Here is a 20,707-nt window from a genome sequence, read left to right as displayed (position 1 = left end):
AAGCCTAGGAAAGGTTATAGGAAGAGTAGAACGGTTATAGGAAGAGTAGATTAGGAGAGGGATTGAGGAGAGGAGGTCGTACTTAACTGAGTTTCAATATGTTAAGTTTGAGATGCCTTTGGGGTATCTCATTGAGAAGGTAATGGAGTATAAGAATCTGGAGTCCAGAAGAGACATCTAGGCTGCATATATAATTTGGGGCATTATCAGCATACATTTAAGGCTGCAAATTAGATGAGATCCTATGGGTGTGACTGCAGAGAATGAAAGATTGAGCCATAAAGCACTGTGGTTCCTAAACACTGAAGCCAGAAGGATTGAGGATGTTTATGGGTCGGGCTGACTCCCAGGCAGACATCTGCGGCCAGTCAGGGACTGTGGCCCCCTCGGTTGGCACCACAAATGGCTCCCCATTGCTGGGGCTGTGTGGTATATTTTTGCTTCATAGGAAAAAGGGGTTCTCTTAGAAGGCAGATGGAGGCTATTCTCTTTTTCCTGACATCTGCAGTTAACGCTGCCAGGGCAGGACAATGGAATGCACATAATTGAAATATCCTCTGGAGCCTGCCTGAATGCAGAAGACTCTTTTTGGCCAGTATTTTCAGCCAGCATCCAGTCTCCTAAAAATCAGCCAGCCATGTGGCTAACTGAAATTTCACCCCTTTTTTTTCCTTTATATATTATTTCCTGGAAAAATTAATTAGTAGAGAGGATAAAGACCTTCACTGGTAGTGAAGAAAGGAAACTCAATATATGCCTTGACCAATCCTCAGAATAGGTCAGCAGCCCCAGAGAAAAAACAAAAAGGTAATTTGAGAGATGGCCGCATCACCTGGGGTTTGCAAGCAGTTCTCTGTCCCACTTCTGCATTTTCTCACCTGCCGATGAGACCACTGTCATGTGAGCTGAATATTTGGATTATGTGTTTTGCATAATTCTCTTTGGTAAGCATTCCGTGGTTTCCACTGCTTGTTCTGAATTGGAATTGTTTCTGGTTTCTTGGCTTCTAGGCAATGATGGGACCTCTTCTCCTGCATTTGTTACCCAGATAATTTTGCCTTTGGAGAAGAGAAGAAAATCACATTGGTCTGCTCGGAATGCAAAAAAAACAAAGTGTTATTGACACCAAAACCTTATTTACACCAATCCAAACAGCCCATGGGACGTATGTCTGCAATGCTGCACACACCTGGGGCTAGCCAGCTTAGTGCCCTACGATATGTGCCAATAATCGACAACATTTTTTACTACAGTAACTATGAGAAGCATAGTATTTTCTAGCATACTTGTGAAGAGTGGAAACAAATATTAATCCCCTTCAGAGAGTAAAGGACATTATGAATTGAGAATTTCCTCCCAATTTTATTCTCCAGAATGAACAGAATTAACAATGAGTGGATGTACAGTCCAAAATCTCTTCTGTTATATCTCTTAATCCTTTTCCTGCAGACATTGAGAAACTAAAGAAAAATAACTTTCTTTACTGAGGCAGGCAAGAAGGAAATCCAGTATTCTTTGTTTGATCAATTAAGTCCCTGATTGTAAGTGTCTCATTTATCTTCTCTTTTGTTATTGTCACTCTGTTAACTGGTTCCCAATTATTTTATCCAGAGGTTTAAAACTTTTTTTAAATGTAAACAGTAGAGATTAGAGGTTAAGTGCTGCACTCTTCTTCACTAGGCTTGGGTTCAAACCTCACTCTCCCACTCTCTTGTTCTGTGACCTTCAGAATATTGATATGGTTTGAAAGGAAAGGAAAGGAAAAAACAGATCAAAATGTTTCAATAATCGTGAACATATATGTATCTGATAATGCACCCTTTATTTATGCTCAATGAGATTTAACATGTTCATCTCAGAAAGGGATAGATCAAGCTGCAAAAAGTTTGCATACATAGAAGATCTAAATAGCATGACTAATAAGTTTAAAATATTACTGTAGAATCATAAAAATATAATTTTTTCAAGCACACATATAATATTTGTAAAAATTGACCAGGTACAAATCACATAGTAATTCTCAATAAATTTTAGAAAAAGGAATAGCATTGTATAAACTGTGTTTATTTATCACAATGAGGTAGAAGTAGAAATTAACAATTATAATTATCAAATTATCAAAATTGTTAAATTTTGAAATTATCAAAAATGTTAGCTAATAAAAAATTAAAAGTCCATATATCTTGAAACAAAAACACATGCCACTAAATACATCTTATCTGATTAAGAAATTATAATTTTGAGATATTAAAACTGAACATCAATAAAAAGTACTTCATGTCAGAACTTTAGGGTAAATATGGTCAAATGTAATTTATGGTATTTTTTTTTAACTTCCATAGGTTTTTGGGGAACAGGCAGTGTTTGGCCATATGAATAAGTTATTTATTGGTGATTTCTGAGATTTTGGTGCACCCATCACCCAAGCAGTACATACCGTACCCAATTTGTAGTCTTTTATCCCGCACCTCCCACCCTTTCCCTTGAGTCCCCAAAGTTCACTGTATCATTCTTTGCCTTAGCATCCTCATATATGCATCCTCATATCATTCTTTGCCTTTGCATCCTCATAGCTTAGCTCCCACTTATGAGTGAGAACATACAATGTTTGGTTTTTCATTCCTGAGTTACTTCACTTAGAATAATAGTCCCCAGTTCCATTCAGGTTGCTGTGAATGCCATTATTTCATTCCTTTTCATGGCTGAGTAGTATTCCATGGTGTATATGTATGCCACAATTTCTTTATCCACTTGTTGACTGATGGGCATTTGGGCTGGTTCCATATTTTTGGAATTGTGAACTGTGCTGCTATAAACATGCATGTGCATTTACCTTTTTCATATTATGACTTCTTTTCCTTTGGGTAGACACCCAGTAGTGGGACTGCTGGATCAAATGGTAGTTCTACTTTTAGTTAAGGAATCCCCACACTGTTTTCCATAGTGGTTGTACTAGCTTATGTTCCCACCAGCAGTGTAATATGATATATTTTTTCTTTTTCTTTTTTTTTTTTTTTTGAGATGGAGTTTTGCTCTTGTCGCCCAGGCTGGAGTGCAGCGGTGTGATCTCAGCTCACTGCAACCTCAGCCTCCTGGGTTCAAGCGATTCTCCTGCCTCAGCCTCCCGAATAGCTGGGATTACAGGCTCCCACCACCTTGCCTGGCTAATTTCGGTATTTTTAGTAGAGATGGTGTTTCACCATGTTGGCCAGGCTGGTCTCAAACTCCTGACCTCGGGCGATCTGCCTGCCTCAGCCTCCCAAAGTGCTGGAATTACAAGCATGAGCCACTGTGCCCAGCTAATATGGTATATTTTTAAAAGGCTAGAAGAGAGGATTTTGAATGTTCACAACAAAAAGAAAGAATAAATGTTTGAGGGGATAGATATGCTAATTATCCTGATTTAATCATTACACAATGTATACACATTGAAATATTCTGTATCCCATAAATATGTACAATTACTATATGTCAAATAAAAATAAAGGGGAAAAATACTTCACGACAATATGTATGTGATAAAACAAATGCGGTACTCAGAAGGAAATTTATAATTCCAGATATATTTATCAGAAAACATTGAGATCAAAAACAAATCACCTAAGCCTGTGCCTAAATGCAGAGCTTATCTGCACTGAAAGCTTTTCTCTGTAGCTTTAATTCAGTGCAGGAAGATTTGAAGAGGCATGCCGCCTCCTTACTTTCTCCTTATTGAAGATATCCATTTATATTCTTCTAGGAACTGGCAGAATCATGTTGCTGGGAATATATATTTTCCACCATTCTATCAGGGCTCAGTGATACACTGATTTCACCGGCACCCCACATCCACTCAGTGACATGGCAGCAGCTGCTCATTTCAGTGCCAGCCCACAGCTTTCCACTGCTGACTCCACCGGGTCCTTGCCCCCAGGCATCTGTGTCAGACCCTGAGTGCAATCACCTGGCTCCCTTCTTCCCAGGCAGCCCCAGACAAGCAAGACCTACAGAGACTCCTCAGACCTTTCTATTCTCTTGGTCCTAAATCTTTTCATTTCCCCTCATTCCAAATGTTGATTTGGAAATACAGATGCTCCTTGGCTTACAATGGGGTAACCCCCTGCCCCAATAAACTCATTTTAAGTTGAAAATATAGTAAGTCAAAACGCATTTAATACACCTAAGCTACTGAACAGCAGGGCTTAGCCTAGCTAGCCTACCTTAAACGTGCTCAGAAAACTTACAGTAGCCTGCAGTTGGGCAAAATCATCTCACATAGAGCCTATTTTATACTGAAGTGTTGAATATCTCATATAATTTATTGAATATTGTATTGAAAGTAAAAAAGCAAAGTGGTTGTGTGGGTACTTGAATAGTTTCTGCTATATTGACAATTAGCAGAATAAATTAGTTACCATTTATGTGAAATTTCCTTATTTAAGAATTAAAAAGAATGGGTATGGTGGCTCATGCCTATAATCCCAGTACTTTGGGAGGCCAAGGTGGGCAGATACTGGAGGTCAGATGTTTGAGACCAGCCTGGTCAACATGGCGAAACCTTGTCTCTACTAAAAATACAAAAAGTAGCCAGGCATGGTGGCGGGCACCTGTAATCCCAGCTACTCGGGAGGCTGAGGCACGAGAATTGCTTGAACCTGGGAGGTAGAGATTGCAGTGAGCCGACACTGCACTCCAGCCAGGGTGACAAGAGCAAAACTTTGTCTCAAAAAATAAAAAATAAAAGATATATGAAATACAAAACAGGACTAACTGCTCTGGCTATATACACACACACATATTATATACATATATATGCTATACATACATAGGCATACACACAGAGAACACTTAGTCCTGTTTTGCTCCAGGTTCTGAGGATACAGCAAAGAACCAAAATGACAAATAGCCCTGCCTTGGGACCTTACAATCTAGTTGAGGGAAAGGCAATAAAACAAATAAATATATTGCATGATGATGCTGAGGAGAAAAGTAAAGCAAGTAATGGACAAAAGGAGAGCGGGAGGTGGGTGTTAATGATTAAAGGATGGATTTAGAGCCTACATCTGACTCCAATCAGGAAAAGGAGATGGTATCACCATTTCCTAGTCTACAATTACTGGAATGTTTTTCACTTCCTTTTCTTTATCCCCGATCCTATCAAAGTAGCCACCAGTTTCTTTAGTGTCTTCATTCCCAAAGTCTCTGTCATCCACGGCTCCTCCCCATTCCTGTATGAGGACATCTTCATCCTGTCTCCTCCCGCCAAGGTCCTGTTCACACCTTTCCCCTTCTAGGAAGCCTCCCAAGCTCCTTGGCCTGAACTGCGTTCCGTGTTATTTAATTCTCAGCAATTCTCTGTGGGCCACTTACCACTGGCTGCCATAGCTGTGTAAGTTCAAATGAAAATCCCAATTATAATGCTCGTGGGATGAAACTTTCTCTGTATCAAATCACATGCATGATTAGAAAAAAACTGCAGAAACTGTTGAAGCTGTGCTGCAAAGGCCTGCAGCTGCTATGACAAAATGCTGCAAGGAGCTTCCTGGGATTGGAGGAATTTCACTGTGTAGCCTCCTGAAGGCTCAGCTTCCTTGTCAATAAAATGGGAGTGAATAATCCCTACTTCATAGCATTGTTGAAAGGACTAAGTGGAATTAAGTAGTCAGTTTGTGCCTGGCACACAGTAAACCAATAAGCCTTCGTAGGGCCATTGAGGGAAACTGAGGACAAGAGAGACTGATATGGAGAACAGGAGGATTGTTTATTTTAGGTATGCACCAGCTCAGTGGATTCGCATCCAAAAAGCTGAGCCTTGAAGCAGGGTTTTTATAAGCAGACTCACAGAAGCAAAACAAAAGCAGTTAATCATACAGTGACAGGTCCCATAATCTATAGCATAACGTAACTTGTGACCTTGCATAGCTGGTGGCCTTGTAGCTGCATCAAAAGAAAAACAAGAACTGGCTAAATACAGACATTTGTAAAACATAATCATGCCTAAGAAGCCAGGGAAAGGAGTAACAGTAAAATAATTTGTCTTTCTCTTCTTTTTCCTTCAACCTTGCTCTGGAAGGGGGGTGGGGGTGTCTGGAGCCCATTCCTTTGGCCTTGGCTTCTCAAACAGCGTTATAACTGTCCTTCAAGTGAGCTTGCTAGGCAGAGGAAAACTTGTTCTTTTCTTTTTAACCCTTGCCTTGCCTGTTACTTTATTTATTTTTAAATTTTTGCCTCAGGGCCTTCATCACAGCAAATGTGAGGTTTCTCTTCTGCTTCTCCTCTTGGTGTTCCCTCTCCCTGAGTTCCGACTCCCAGAGCTACCCCAAGCTCCCTCCCTCCACCCTTCCCTATCTTAAAGTTTACAAAGCAAGTCTGCTATTTGTCTTTTATACTTGACCAGCAGCGTGATTTTATTTAGTGGGCATAAATTCCAGTGTGTCACCTCAACCAGGATTTGCATTTTAAAACTTCAGTCTGATTTGGGAAAAGCTCCCGGCCTCACCCAGTAGGCTGGGAGAAGTGTGGGCAATTAGGAGGTTTTGGAGTCTGCCTCCAGAACGTCTCCTTCCGGCTTTGTTGAGATGAATTAATTAACAGCTTGCTCAATTGCAGCTGTGGAAAACTGCCTTCATGGTCAATGACATTTTCCAGAATCTAACATTCACCCTCCCCGACTCCAAACTCCTCTCACTTCTCCCTTCCCGCCATGATTCAACTGAATGCAAGTTTCAGCTCACAGCCTCCCAGGAGAAGCCTCAGCACCCTGAAGAGAGGTGCTCCCTTTTGAGAAGTGCCACACAGAGATGCACATTCTTTCCCCAGGAAGGACCGCCTATAAGGCAAGTGTCTCTACATAGGGCTGTTATAAATAGAATCCCAATCTCCACAGTTAAGTTTCTCAGCATAAATGTTTAGCATCAAGTTCATCAATCCCCTTTTTGTTGTGAATTTGGGTCGCTTGAACCCAAGACCCAGAAGCCAACAACTCCCACTGGAGCAACTACTAAGGGAGGCCCTTAATCTGCTCATGGTCACAGCCAGCCCCTGGATGGGCCTTCAGGGATGCCAGCAATGAGCACCAAATCTTGCCTGGACCCCCTATCCTTACTACGACAGTAAGATGATGAAATCCATTTTGGATCCATTACCTAACAGAGTCTTATCTCCCCATTCCGAATACAAGCTCCTTCCAGGAAAAACGAATTCTCTATTAAAAGGTGCATTCTGTCGTTTCTAGCATTTTCTACACAACCTGGATTTCTTTCTCACATTAATTAATCAAACACACCAAGTACAAAAGCAGGCTTTCCCCACGCTCCACATTTCATCATGTGTTGTCTGTGGATGCGCCCCTGGTGGGAGGGCAATGATCTCACGGCATCTTCAACCCTGTAGATTTAGAGTCCTACATGTAATTAAAATCAGACAACATCACCCCATGGCTGACTGGGGGGGATTTGAATGTCAACAACACCAAAAACAAAACAAAACAAAACAAATAAACAAAAAATGCACAATGAAGTTCTGAGATTCTCATGTCTAGTGTGTTTTATAAAAAGAGACAAGACTTTCCTGAAAAGTGTCCATCATTCCTGCAAGCTTTCCCTTGTACCTGACTGATTGGAAACATGAGGTTGTAAATTACTTCAAGCTGGTGGGGACTGTTCTTAGGGATGCCAATTAGCATGGACTCTGGATTGACAAGGATGAGACCTTGTGTGAGCCATTCAACTCTGCGAAGCTACCAGTGATGAAACTGATCCTCTGAGGCAAAGTCCTTCATCAATGGGATTATTAGCTACATAGGCAAGAAAACAAGAATGCTTAGTGAAAACGAAGAAAAAATGTTTTTTAAGAAAAATCACCTAAGCAAAAGAATTTCTTGTTTTGGCAGTTTTAATGATGACTGTTAACAAGCAGCCAGCCACCATGCCGCGTTCTTTTCAGCTGCATCTAATCTCACACCTGCATCTAATACTCATTAATCCTTAACCTCTGATAGCATTTCCATAATTTCCATGGAAGGGGGCATTTTCTTCTCATCTCAGTAATTAACTGTGTGGTGCATGCAGCTGAAGAGAAAACCCAGCAAGTGCTCAGGATTGATAAGCAGGGTACTGAGTTACAGGGTCCAAACTGGGCATGGGGTAGGTGCTGTGGTCTGTGGGACACCCAGAGGCAGAAAGGCCTGTTCTCTCCCTGGGCCCCCCGAGGCTGCAGGTCAGCAGCACTGCTCACTGAGCCAACACCAGTGCTCTCTCTTCACCTAATTGAATGCATTCTTATCACAGGTTTGATATTATTTACAGATACACAATGTATTAGTCTGTTCTCATGCTGCTAATAAAAACATAATCGAGACTAGGTAATTTATAAAGGAAAGAGATTTAATGGACTTATAGCTCCACATGGCTGCGGAGGCCTCACAATCATGGCAAAGGGGGACCAAAGTCACGTTTTACATGGTGGGAGGCAAGGGGGCTTGTGCAGGGGAACTCCTATTTATAAAACCATCAGATCTCATGAGATTTATTTACTATCACAAGAACAGCATGGGAAAGACCCACGCCCATTATTCAATTATCTCCCACCAAATCCTCCCATGACACGTGGGAATTATAGGAGCTACAATTCAGGATGAGATTTGGGTGGGGACACAGCCAAACCATATCAAATGACATTCACATTATTTAATTTTCTCCCTGGAAGCCTAAGCCACACAGACAGTAATCATGTTTAGTGGAGTATCCAAATTAACTAGGATTTGAAGGTTTCCAATGACCTGTGCAGTCTATTCAATACATACATTAGAATAACTAGAATTATACAGGAAGTTGCAAAGATATTCACAGCCATGTGGGGTGATCTTGGAAGGGAGCAGTACAGAGGCAATAAAAGTTATTCCTGCAATTCCCTTCTTGCAATTACTCTGCCTCAGTCACAGCATGTATTTTTAAGAATCCATTTTGTTAGAATGGCACTCTGATATATTTCTTTGTCAGTGATCTTGTAGCCCCTGTTGGTGGTGACTTCTGGAGAAGGCCTGTGGTCTATGTGAACATCGGAAACCTTCTGGGCATGGGCTGTGGCTCAGTGAATGTCATCAGTGCCTGACGCTGGAGACCAGCCTCTGTTGAGGCTCTGTGTCATGACTGGCTCTGCCTTCTCTCCCTTTTCTGAGCCTTTCTTACCTGAAACAGAGAAAAGCAGAAAAGACACGCCTCCAGGGAAGCTATTTTGGTCACCACTGGGGAAGTTTTGCCAGGGCTGATGCCCGATTCTGAGAAAGCGGGCACTCCATTTTTGGCTCGGAGCCACAATTGGCCTCCTTCCCTGAATCGCCTGCTGAGGGAGACAGCTGGGGAGAGATCCGCCTTCCCAGCCAACTGGTCCTGGAAACCGTGCCCTGAACCAGCCCACAAAGCTCCTCGCCATCTGAGGGAAATGTTACTCATAATTTTCCACCTTAGATATGTCCACCTGCATGTCTGTCTGTGAGACTTTAAGACTGTCCTGGGGAGCGGAGGGCTTTGCCGTGGCTTATATTGCATCCTGGGATTGTGTACAAGGCCTAGCATGTCAGAGGCATGTCGTGGATGTCTTTTTTTTTTTTTTTTTTAAGATTCTGTCTCCCAGGCTGGAGTGCAGTGGCACGATCTTGGCTCACTGCAATTTCCGCCTCCCCAGTTCTCCTGCCTCAGCCTCCCAAGTAGGGCTAATTAGCCCTAAAATTAGCCACCATGCCTGGCTAATTTTTTTATTCTTAGTAGAGGTGGGGTTTCACTGTGTTAGCCAGGATGGTCTCTATCTCCTGAACTCGTGATCTGCCTGCCTCGGCCTCCCAAAGTGCTGGGATTACAGGCGTGGGCCACCGTGCCTGGCCCGGATGTCTTTATAATAAGCGAGCAGATGTGTGGGTCTATAGACTCCCTTACCCTGCATCTTCTGGCCCTCGCTTGGCCTTTTATGATTCTCCTTCCCCTCCATTCCCCACGTGGTATCTGATTTTACCTGGATGAAAACAGTGGGGAAAAAGCAGAAAGCACCATGGGATCTTCTCATGAACCTCTTTGTGCTGGCCCCAGTAGACACAAATAGTTCAGAGAGCAGGTCTCACTCCCAGATGTTCTGATCTGTGATCACCCCCAGGGCACTGGTCTCCCAACCTGCCAAGGTGTGACCTACGCCCAACTAGACCCCACTACAAACTGACCACAGAGAACCAGACACAGAAAGTGGTCTAATTATTTGCATTTAATTTTCCTTCCTTTCTTCCTTCCTTCCTTCTTTCCTCCCTTCCTTTCTTCCTCCCTCCCTCCTTCTCTCTCTCCCTCTTCCTTCCTTCCTTCCTTCCTTCCTCCCTCCCTCCCTTCCTCCTTCCCTCCTTCCTCCACTGTTACTGAACCAGTTACCAGATTTCATGGGAAAAAGAGTTGGGTCTCCCTTCATCCTACCAAGTACTCCCAAATTTTACCCACTTAATCTGCTCCAAAACAAGACACTGACCTGCAAGACTTGTGGGGAGAGACCCTCCAGAGGTCGGAGCTTACTGCTCTCCTGCACACCCACTGGCTCTGTGACTCTGAACATCTCACTCAACCAAGTTTTCTCATTGAGATGACAGCATGTGCCCTTGTTTCCTCCTGGGTCCCTCTGGGGATCACAGGAAACCACATGTGAGGGGCTCTGTAAATGTAAATTCCTACCCAGGGGAGTAGTAATTGTTTCTCAGCTGGTAAAGATTTGGAATTTTGTAGTAAATTAGAGGGGAAACTGTTCTGCCACCTTTTTTTTTTCTTTTTTAAATTTACAGACAGGGTCTCGCTCTGTTGCCCAGGCTGGAGTGCAGAGGCACAAATATCACTCACTGCAGCTGTGAACTCCTGGGCTCAAGCAATCCTCCCACCTCAGCTTTCCGAGTAGCTGGGACAGGTGCATGCCTCCATGCCCAGCTATTTCTTTAAAAATTTTTGTAGAGTCGAGGGTCTCACTATGTTACCCAGGCTGGTCTCAAACTCCTGACCTCAATCAATCTTCCCACCTCAGCCTCCCAAGTGTTGGAATTACAGGTGTGAGCCACGGCACCCAGCCCAGAGAGCTCTTTCTAAAACATAATTCTATTTATGACATTTCCTAATTAAGACCTATTTATGGGACATGCCTCCCCCAGTCCAAAAACAGAGGAAAAAAATAGATTAAATAGAAACACAGAACACTGAAAGCATAATGAGACTCAAATAATGAGATAAATCTCCCCATGAACCAGAAATAGAAGAGAAACGCAAGTCAGTGGGCTCTGCTGGAGCCAGAGGCCTGCTGGACGGCTGTTCTGGAAGGAGGATGTGGCAGTCTGCAGTTTGGTTCCAGTGGGGTAAAGAGGATACAATTACTCCACTCAAGAGTCTGCAACTAGCATCACTCACCAACTCCCAACCCCGCTCCCAATACTCACCCATAAAACAAACTAAAAGCTGTGGCTAACCCTTCCCTGGGAGCTAGAGTTTTGAATAAGTTACAAACCTAGGAAAGAAAAAAGAAAACAGAAACACAGTGTCCGATCAAGACAGGAAGAAAGCCACAGTATATCCCCAAAGCCACTGTGGGACAGGAGCACTGCAGCACTGCCAGGTTTAGGGCAGGGAGTCCTGAACAGCTGCACAAAGATGACCACAAAACCCCCAGCCCAGGAGGGGTGAACACAGAAGGAAACAGAAAGAAGAAAAACAAAAACAGAAGCCTCCCACTCAAAATAAGCCTGCAAAGCAAAATTCCAAAACAGAGGAAGAAATCTAATACTGAGAAAGACAGCCAACAAAATCAACCTTCAAAACACGAACATGCCTCAGAGGAAATTAAGTGTGTGGATCCAGCTGGCAAAACTTTAAAATAGGTATGTTCAGCCGCCCAATGAGATAAATGAATAACTTCCATTTTAAAAGTGTGAGAGATTAAAATAAAAGCAGATATAAATGAAAAAAAATGAAGACATTGAGTTAAAAAAAAAAACCCTCAATGAATGATATATGCCCAGATCTGACACAGAGAGAAGCAGAGAACTGCTAGGAATCTGCCCGGAACACAGTGCAGAAAGATTACACGCATTAACATCCACAGAGAATGACTGAGAGGATTTAAGTGTCCAACAGGAATTCTCCAACAAGGAAACAGACAAAATAGTGAAAAAGCATTATTCAGAATTTAAAATTTTCCAGATTTGAAGAAAGACATGAATCCTCAAATGAACAGTACACCCCAACTACCCATTAGGATAAATAATGGTCAAGCCATTCTCAGAATTGTCACAGTAAAACTGCAGAACATGAGGAATAAAAATAAAATGTTTACAGCTACCAGACAGAAAAGACAGATTATCTGCAAAGGAACTACAGTTAGAACAACATTGGAACTTCTCATGAGGAACAATAAATGATGGAAGACAATGAAATTATATCTTCAACCTGATAAGAAAAATTTGTAACTCTCAACCTGAAGTTTTATACACAGATAAACTATCAACTCAAGACTAATGGGTGGGTGGAATCTGTGTTTAGAAAAATCAAGAGTTAAATACTCATAGACCCTTACTAAGAAAATAATTAAATGATTATTTCAGAGGGAAAAAAGTAAGCTCAGAGATATATGTATATAGAATTTTAAAAGTAAAGGTGATTAGGAAAAAAGGTAAAATGTTTTAGTAAACATATTTAAGTGAAAAAAATATTTTTTAAAAAAGAAACTAAAACCAATGCTAAGATGGATACAATATTCCATGGATGGCTGATATGTGCCCATGTCACATTCAGGGGCAGGAAAGAAATACTATGTTAGAAAAATGTACAGCTGAGGGTGTTCGTTAAAAAGTTAAAAAACCGAAAAATGGAAACAGAAAAATGTACAGCTAAGGGTGTTGATTAAAAAGTTAAAAATAACTGAAAAATGGAAACACGATGTGTAGCTTCCAAATCAGTACAGATTAAAAGGGGGAACTCTAGAAAACTTTGTCCATCCAATAGAGAGCTGAAAAGTGAAAACAAAAAGGCAGATAAAGATGGTATAAAGAAAACTCAAGCTGGGTGCGGTGGCTCATGCCTGTAATCCCAGCACTTTGGGAGACTGAGGCAGGGGGATCACTTGATGTCAGGAATTTGAGACCAACCTGGCCAATGTAGTGAAACCCTGTCTCCACTAAAAATACAAAAATTAGCCGGGTGTGGTGGTGTGTGCCTGTAATCCCAGCTACTCAGGAGGCTGAAGCAGGAAAATCACTTGAACCCAGGAGGCAGAGGTTACAATGAGTCGAGATTGCATCAGTGCACTCCAGCCTGGGTTACAGAACGAAGACTATGTCTCAAAAAACAAACAAAAAAAAAAAGAAAAAGAAAAAATTCAAAATAGGGTGGTAAAAAATGTATCAGTAAGTACATTAAATGTAAAAGGATTTATCCATATATTCAAAGGTAGAGATTATCCAATGATTTTAAAAATAGGCCAGAGGTGGTGGCTCACACTTATAATCCCAGCACTTTGGGAGGCCAAGACAGGAGAATCCCTTGAGGCTAGGGGTTCGACACCAGACTAGAAGACACAGCAAGACTCCTTCTCTACAAAAAATTAAAAATTATTTGGGTGTGGTGGTGCACAGCTGTGTCTTAGCTGTTCAGGAGGATGAGGCAGGAGGATAGCTTGAGCCCAGGAGGTAGAGGATACTGAGCTATGATCACACCACTGCACTCCAACCTGGGCAAATAGTAAGACCCTGTTTTTGAAAATAAATAAAATAAAATAAAAACTCCTGCTATATGCTACTTGTATGAGAACATCTAAAACAAAAGATCCTACAGGATTAAAAATAAAGGAGAAATAATATGCCACGGAAACACACATGTTAAAGACAAACCTATTACAGCAATGTTAATACCAGGCAAAATATGAATTAAGAAAAAACGAGTAAGAAGAGACAGAAGGGGGATAGAAAGAAATGGTTGTATATAATTCTGCACTCAAAGAACTAGCAATATACATTCTTTTTATGCCAAATATTTTTAATAGTGATATTTTAGGTTACAAAGGAAATCTCAGTGAAGATCAAAGATTTAGTATAATATAAACCACATTTTCTCATCAAAATGTAATCAAATTTTGTAAAAATATACAAAGATGGAACCAAAAAATATGTGATTAGAAACACATATTAACTCATAAGTAAACTCATAAGTAAATTAACTCATAAGTAAAACAGAAATTCACAATAAAAATGCATACTGTTTAGAACTAAACAATAATAATGAATTAACTACATATGAAAACTTATGAAGCCATAAAAATATTTAAGTATAAAATTATAATGTTAAATGTATTAATGTATAAAACATGTAAGATGAAATATAGATAGGTTAAGCATTAAGCATTCAACTTAGATGCTTGGTGGGAAGACTATATATAAGAAGGAGGAGGAAATAATAAAGATAAGAAATAAAATAATAGCAAAAATGTAACATAAGGTAATCTAAAGCTGACTAGTTTAAAATGATCATGACAAATCACTTGAAAGACTGGTTAAGAAAAAATTAGAAAACATATATTAATAATATTAAGAATAAAAAGAAGCCATGATTATAGGCATAAAAATTTTAATTGAAAGAATTCACTAAACAATTTTATAAAAATAAATTTTAAAACTTGATAAAATAACCTTTTAGAAAATAAAATTACCAGTTGTATTCAGCTGTTCTTGTGTTGCTATAAACACCTGAAACTAAACCATTCATGGGAACTCTTCCCCCATGAGCCAATCACCTGCCACCATGCCCCACCTCCAACACTGGAGATTATATTTCAACATGAGATTTGGTGGGGACATAGATCCGAACCATATCACCAATATTGACTATAGAATAAATTTATAACTGAATAAATCAATAATCCATTTAAAAATTAAATTAGTAGTCAAATCTTCATCTCTAAGAGTCATCAGACCCAGAGCATTTTAAAGGAGAGTTTTACCAAACATTGGTGGAATAGATAATTTCTCTTTTACTAACTGTTTCTAAGTTGGAAGAGAAGAAAAAGGTACCATTTGGGGGTATTAGTTAAAGCCTTGATACCCAAAAGAGACAGGATCAATACCATAGAAGAAAGTTACAGATAAATCTTGTGTATGTACATACATGCAAAAATCCTTAAAAATTAATTTTTAAAAAGCAAATCAAATTTATATGTTTGTAAAAGTAATACACCATACACCAGGTAGTGGATCATTTGAAGTCAGGAGTTCGAGACCAGCCTGGCCAATATGGTAAAACCCCATCTCTACTAAAAATACAAAAATTAGCTGGGTGTAGTGGCGGGCACCTGTAATCCCAGCTACTTGGGAGGCTGAAGCAGGTAGAATCCCTTGAACCCGGGAGAGGGAGGTTGCAGTGAGCCGAGATCGCACCACTGCACTCCAGCCTGGGCAACAGAGCCAGACTCTGTCTCAAAAACAAACAAACCAAACCAAAACAAAAAAACACTAGATGAAATTCAACATATTTTTATTATTAAAATATATTTGAAAACTAGATAGGAATAGGACAATTCTTAAACTAAAATACCTCACCACAAACCTACACAAACATTGCACTTAGATTTGAAATTCAGAAAATTTTTATTCAAGTCAAGAACTTTCTAGTTACAATTTGTATTTAACATTATATTGAATGCCCTACTCAATTCAATAGGACAGGAAAAATAAATAGTATGAAAATTAGAAAGAAAAAGACAAAATTTGCCTTTATTTGTAGGTGCTATAATTGCTCACAGAGGAAATCCAAAAGACTAGAGTTATTATTGTAACCCTTTTAATATAGAAATTTTGCAATAATATAGGTACATTGAAAATCTTCAGCTTTGATCCTATAGTTGATATATATATATATATGTATATATATATTTATAAACAACACAAGTCATTCTTATAATTTATGCCTTAAATAAGAATATGTGCTTTCAAGTAATTAGGAGGAAAATATAGACTTGGAAATTTATCTATTATTTTAACTATTTCTCATGTTCTTCTCTCCTTCAGAAAGATCTGGTATCATTTCCTTTAAGCATGACAAACTTCCTTTAGCATTTTTATAACTGAAACATTTATTGAAATTTAGCATTGCTAGTTCTGCTGACAATAAACTTCATTTCTTTCATCTAAAAAAGTTTTTGTGTTATTACTCCAATTGTTTTATCTGGATATACAATTCTGGGTTGACAGTTTTTTTGTTTTCTTTCAGCACCTTACATATGTTATTTCACCAACTTCTGGACTCTATTGTTTGATAAAGTCACCAGTCGTTTGAATAATTGCTTCCTATAGGCAATATGTCATTTTTCTCTGTTTTCAAGACTTTCCCTTCATCTTTCGTTTTCATCACTTTGACCGTGATGTGCCTAGGCATGTTTTTCTGTCAATTTATCCTACTTGGGATTTATTGAAATTCTTGAATCTGTAAATTTGTATGTTTTATCAAATTGGGAAACCTTTCTAGCATTATAACTTCTTTTTTTTTTTTTTCTTTTTTTTTTTGAGACAGGATCTCTGTCACCCAGAGGAATCACAGCTCACTACAGCCTCGACCTCCCAGGCTCAGGTGATTCTCCCACCTCAGCCTCCTGAGTAGCTGGGACTACAGACATGCACTGCCTTGCCCGGCTAATTTTTTGTATTTTTGGTAGAGACTGGGTCTCACCATGTTGCCCAGGCCTGGTATTGAAACCCTGAGTTCAAGCAATCCACCCATCTCAGCCTCCCAAAGTGAGCAAACACGCCCAGCACATTGTCTTTAAGTAATGTTTTCTGTCCATTATCTCTCTTCTCTACTTCTGGGACCCCAGTTATGCATATGTTAGATATCATTATTTCTTCACAGTTCTCTAGGGCTCTGTTCATTTTTTCTCTTCTTTTTTCTCTCTGTTCTTCATGTTGCATAATTTCTATTGATCAATCATTAAGATAACTATAATTTCCTGTCATCTCCATTCAATTGTTAAGACTGTCTAGTGAGTTTTTAATATATTTGATTTTTTAGTTCTATAATTCCCATATTTCTGAGTTCTTATTCTTCTGCTGAAATTTCCTCTGCCTTTGTCCGTTCTGAGCATATTTTCTTTTACAGCATTGAGCATTTTTATAGTTGCTGCTTTATACAGTTTGCCTGATAGTTTCAACAGCCAGGAATGGTCTTTGTTGATTTTATTTTCTTAGAGAATGGGTCACATATACCTGAATCTTTGCAGTCAGATAACATTGGATTTTATCCTGGACATTGTGAATATTAAGTTATGGAATCTCTGGGTTTTATCATTAGTCCTTCAAATAATATGGATTTTGTTTGTTTTACAAGGTAAAAACTCTGTGTGTTTGATAGCAACTCAAATCTCAGTTCACTTCTTGTTAGTTGAGCTTCTCAGAGTCTGCCTCACATATAATGTGGCTCAAGTGTTAACCAAGATTTGGGCAGTGTTTATGCAAACAATTTGGAGATTCCCTTTCTGGCTCTCTGCTCTCTGAGATTCCTCCTTAACTTTCCAGAGACTGTTGTTGCCTAAATTTTTCCTCTGGTTCTTCATGCCAGAAATACTATAGATTTCCTCTTGGAATTTTAGCTGCCTCACATGCTGCAGAATCCCCTCAGGCATTTCAGTGCCTAAAAATGAGGCACTCATCTGGAGTCACTGCCTTCTTTCAAGCATCAACTCCCTTTCATAATATTCCTACTTTGGTTAACCTTCCAGTGCCACCTTTGTTTTCTCTTTTTCCTTTAACTTTCCTTCCTTTTGTTTGTCTGTTCAATGTGTATAGTTATTAAAGGTGAAATCTCAGTCTGATAGGAGCTTACTTGGCTATTAGAAGAGGAACTAATATTTTTAAAAACTTACAAATTGTTTGAATATATACAAGAGTACAGTAAGGCACTAGATACAAAGTCAGCATCACTTAATTTCACACCAGTGATAACCACTTAAAATGTAATAGAAAATATAATTTTTTAAATTCCCACAGAAATTTTCTATCAAAATTAGAAATAACTGGTATTAATCCAAAAAACAAAAATATAAAGAACTTTATAAAAAATAATTATTAACAGACATACAAGAATTTTGGAATAAATGAGAGCAACTATATTTATAGAGAGAAAAACTCAGAGTAAAGATATCAGTTCTTTAAAAATTAATCTATAAATTTAAAGCCATTCTGATTAAAAGCCCCAAAGAGGTTTTCATTGACAAGCTGCTCCTTAAACTCATATGGAGAACAAACGTCAAGAGCTAGAACAAACAACAACTTATGATGTAAAATACCAAGACATTTTATGAAGTTACATGTTCTATAGTAGTGAGACCTACAAGTAAACCCATGGAAGAGAACAGAGAGTACAGAAAGAGAACCACACATATATGAAAACTAGACATATAGAAAAGGTGAAAATATAAATTAAGAGAAGGAGAAAGAATGAAAAACTCAAATGGTACTAGAACAATTGATGATTCATAAAGAAAATGGAGTAAAATTACATCCATACCCCAAAATAAATTCAGTTAGATTCAAGACCTAAAAGTGGAGTATCAGACTTTTAAAGATTTAGAAAGCAATATGGGAAACAACTTGGAATAGCATCTTGGGTAATGATTTCCTAAACTAGACAATGAAAAATACAAACCATAAATGAAAACATGACATCCTTTCACTAAATTAAAAGTTAAAGCCTATTGTATGTCAATAAACATCATAAACAAGATAAATCACTGACCTGAAGTTATTTACTGTGCATACATACCTTTGTTTATTACACTGTATAATTTTCATTATGTTTGAAACACAATATTTCAACACAATCATTTTGAAGATCTTTCCATTGCCATTCACTTTTCTTAAAAGAAAGACAAAAACCCCAAGCTGCTCTTCTTCCAGCTGTTTTCTTTCCAGACTCCGTTCCCCACTGTCTGTGACTTTTCCTGTCTTGGGGCGTTCAGATAAGTTGTGCTATTCCTTCTAATAAAAACACCTGCTTCCCCCCCGCTTCACTTAGTGAACTCCTCTTTCACCATCAAGCTCAAATGTAATCCTGCCATAATGATTTTTCTTGTCCATCCACTATAACACAAGTTAGTCCTGTTACAAATTCTCACACACTGTGAACTTCTCTTTCATTGTCATAAATGTTAACATTGATTATGTGTGTTTTTTTTTAATGTCTGCTCTGTAAATTTCATGAAAGCAAATAAAATGTCTGTACTATTCACCACTTAATCTACCGCAAGACTTGACACATAGTATATGCCCAGTTGATGTATTGGGGAAAAAAGGGCAATAGAGGAAAGAGAAAAAGGGACAGGAAAGGAAGGAAAGAAGAGGGGATGAAGGAGGAAAGATGGAAGGAAGGGAAGGAGAGAGGGAGGAAGGGAAGGAGGGAGAGAGGGAGGAGGAAGGGAGGGAGGGATGGTGGGTTCTGGCCATTATGAACTGTTGGTTGGGGATGGTGAGATTGAACTCGGAGTCCAAAAAAAGTGGAAGAGGAGAGACAAAGATGAAGCAAGATTATACCTAAGATAGCTTCAATTTCTTAAAATCTATATTGAAAGGAGCTTGGGGGCTGATTTCTATTGGCATTGGCCTACACTCGATTTTCTGGTGTTCTGTTATTTACAATTTCTGACCCGTAGTTATATACTTCCATCAGGGGCCCAGTTGCAGGAAGTCATGATTAAGAGTTCCTGCTAAATTGGCCCCTTGTATGTTAGTCATTATTTTGACATTGAGTGTAACAACATATTCAACAGTGTATCTGTATATTTAAAAGGGGGAAAGGAGTCATTCTCTGTTAATACCAGGCATTAGTTCTGCAAATGAAGCAATTAATTTAAGTGGATCGGAGATTTTAAAGATTGGATCCACTAAAACACACACATACACACACTTATACACTCATCAGCACTTTCACACACTAATACTTATGCTCATACTCACACACTCACACACACACACCATTTAATTTGTTACTAATGCAGTAAATACCTATTAGAAAATAAACCTAAGAAAGCTATTTTTGAAGGGCATAAAATTCATTTTGTATTTTGAAATAAGAGGACAAAGGTGATAATGGTGATGATGATGATGATACATGTTGACACAGAATAGTGACTAATACTTAGTGTGTGTTTACTATGTGCTAGGGATTATACTAAGTACTTTACATGCAATAATTATCTTAAGTAATCCTTATAAGACCTTATGAAATAAATAATTTTATTACTCCCTTGTACAGTTGAGAAAAGTAAGGTATTCTTACCCAAAATTTATCTAACTTTAAAGCCTATGATATGCCTAGCCACTTGGCTAATTGTCTCACCTGCCCCCACCACATCCCCAAAATTGTGTCACTCATGTGCCACATACCACATGCCACAAACATATGCACACACACAGCTTAAAGTTCATTTTCACAAATATATAGTGGAAGCCAGATGTAGAAAAACTTTCATTCAAATGCTTAAAAATAGAGGCATTCACAGTAAAAGCAGATCTTCATACTGAATTCCCCAAATTGTAGAATGATTAATGTAATTTCCTCCTCCATGTTTTAATTCTGAACAGACGGCCACACAAACTATTTAGTCTCATTGGTTAGTATCTATTTTCCAGACAATTCAAAGTCCCAACAGATGCTTGAGCCTAAATTTCACGAATTTATAAATG

General features: G+C 39.0%; 1 pseudogene; it reads left to right on the top strand.

The window, feature by feature from the left end:
* The window catches only part of LOC100456511 (ras suppressor protein 1-like), a 202,065-nt pseudogene that overhangs the window by 174,828 nt on the left and 6,530 nt on the right, over positions 1 to 20,707 (top strand).

Source organism: Pongo abelii, chromosome 8, assembly GCF_028885655.2.
Source record: "Pongo abelii isolate AG06213 chromosome 8, NHGRI_mPonAbe1-v2.0_pri, whole genome shotgun sequence".
Taxonomy (NCBI): domain Eukaryota; kingdom Metazoa; phylum Chordata; class Mammalia; order Primates; family Hominidae; genus Pongo; species Pongo abelii.
This window is presented reverse-complemented; position numbering and strand designations above follow the sequence as displayed.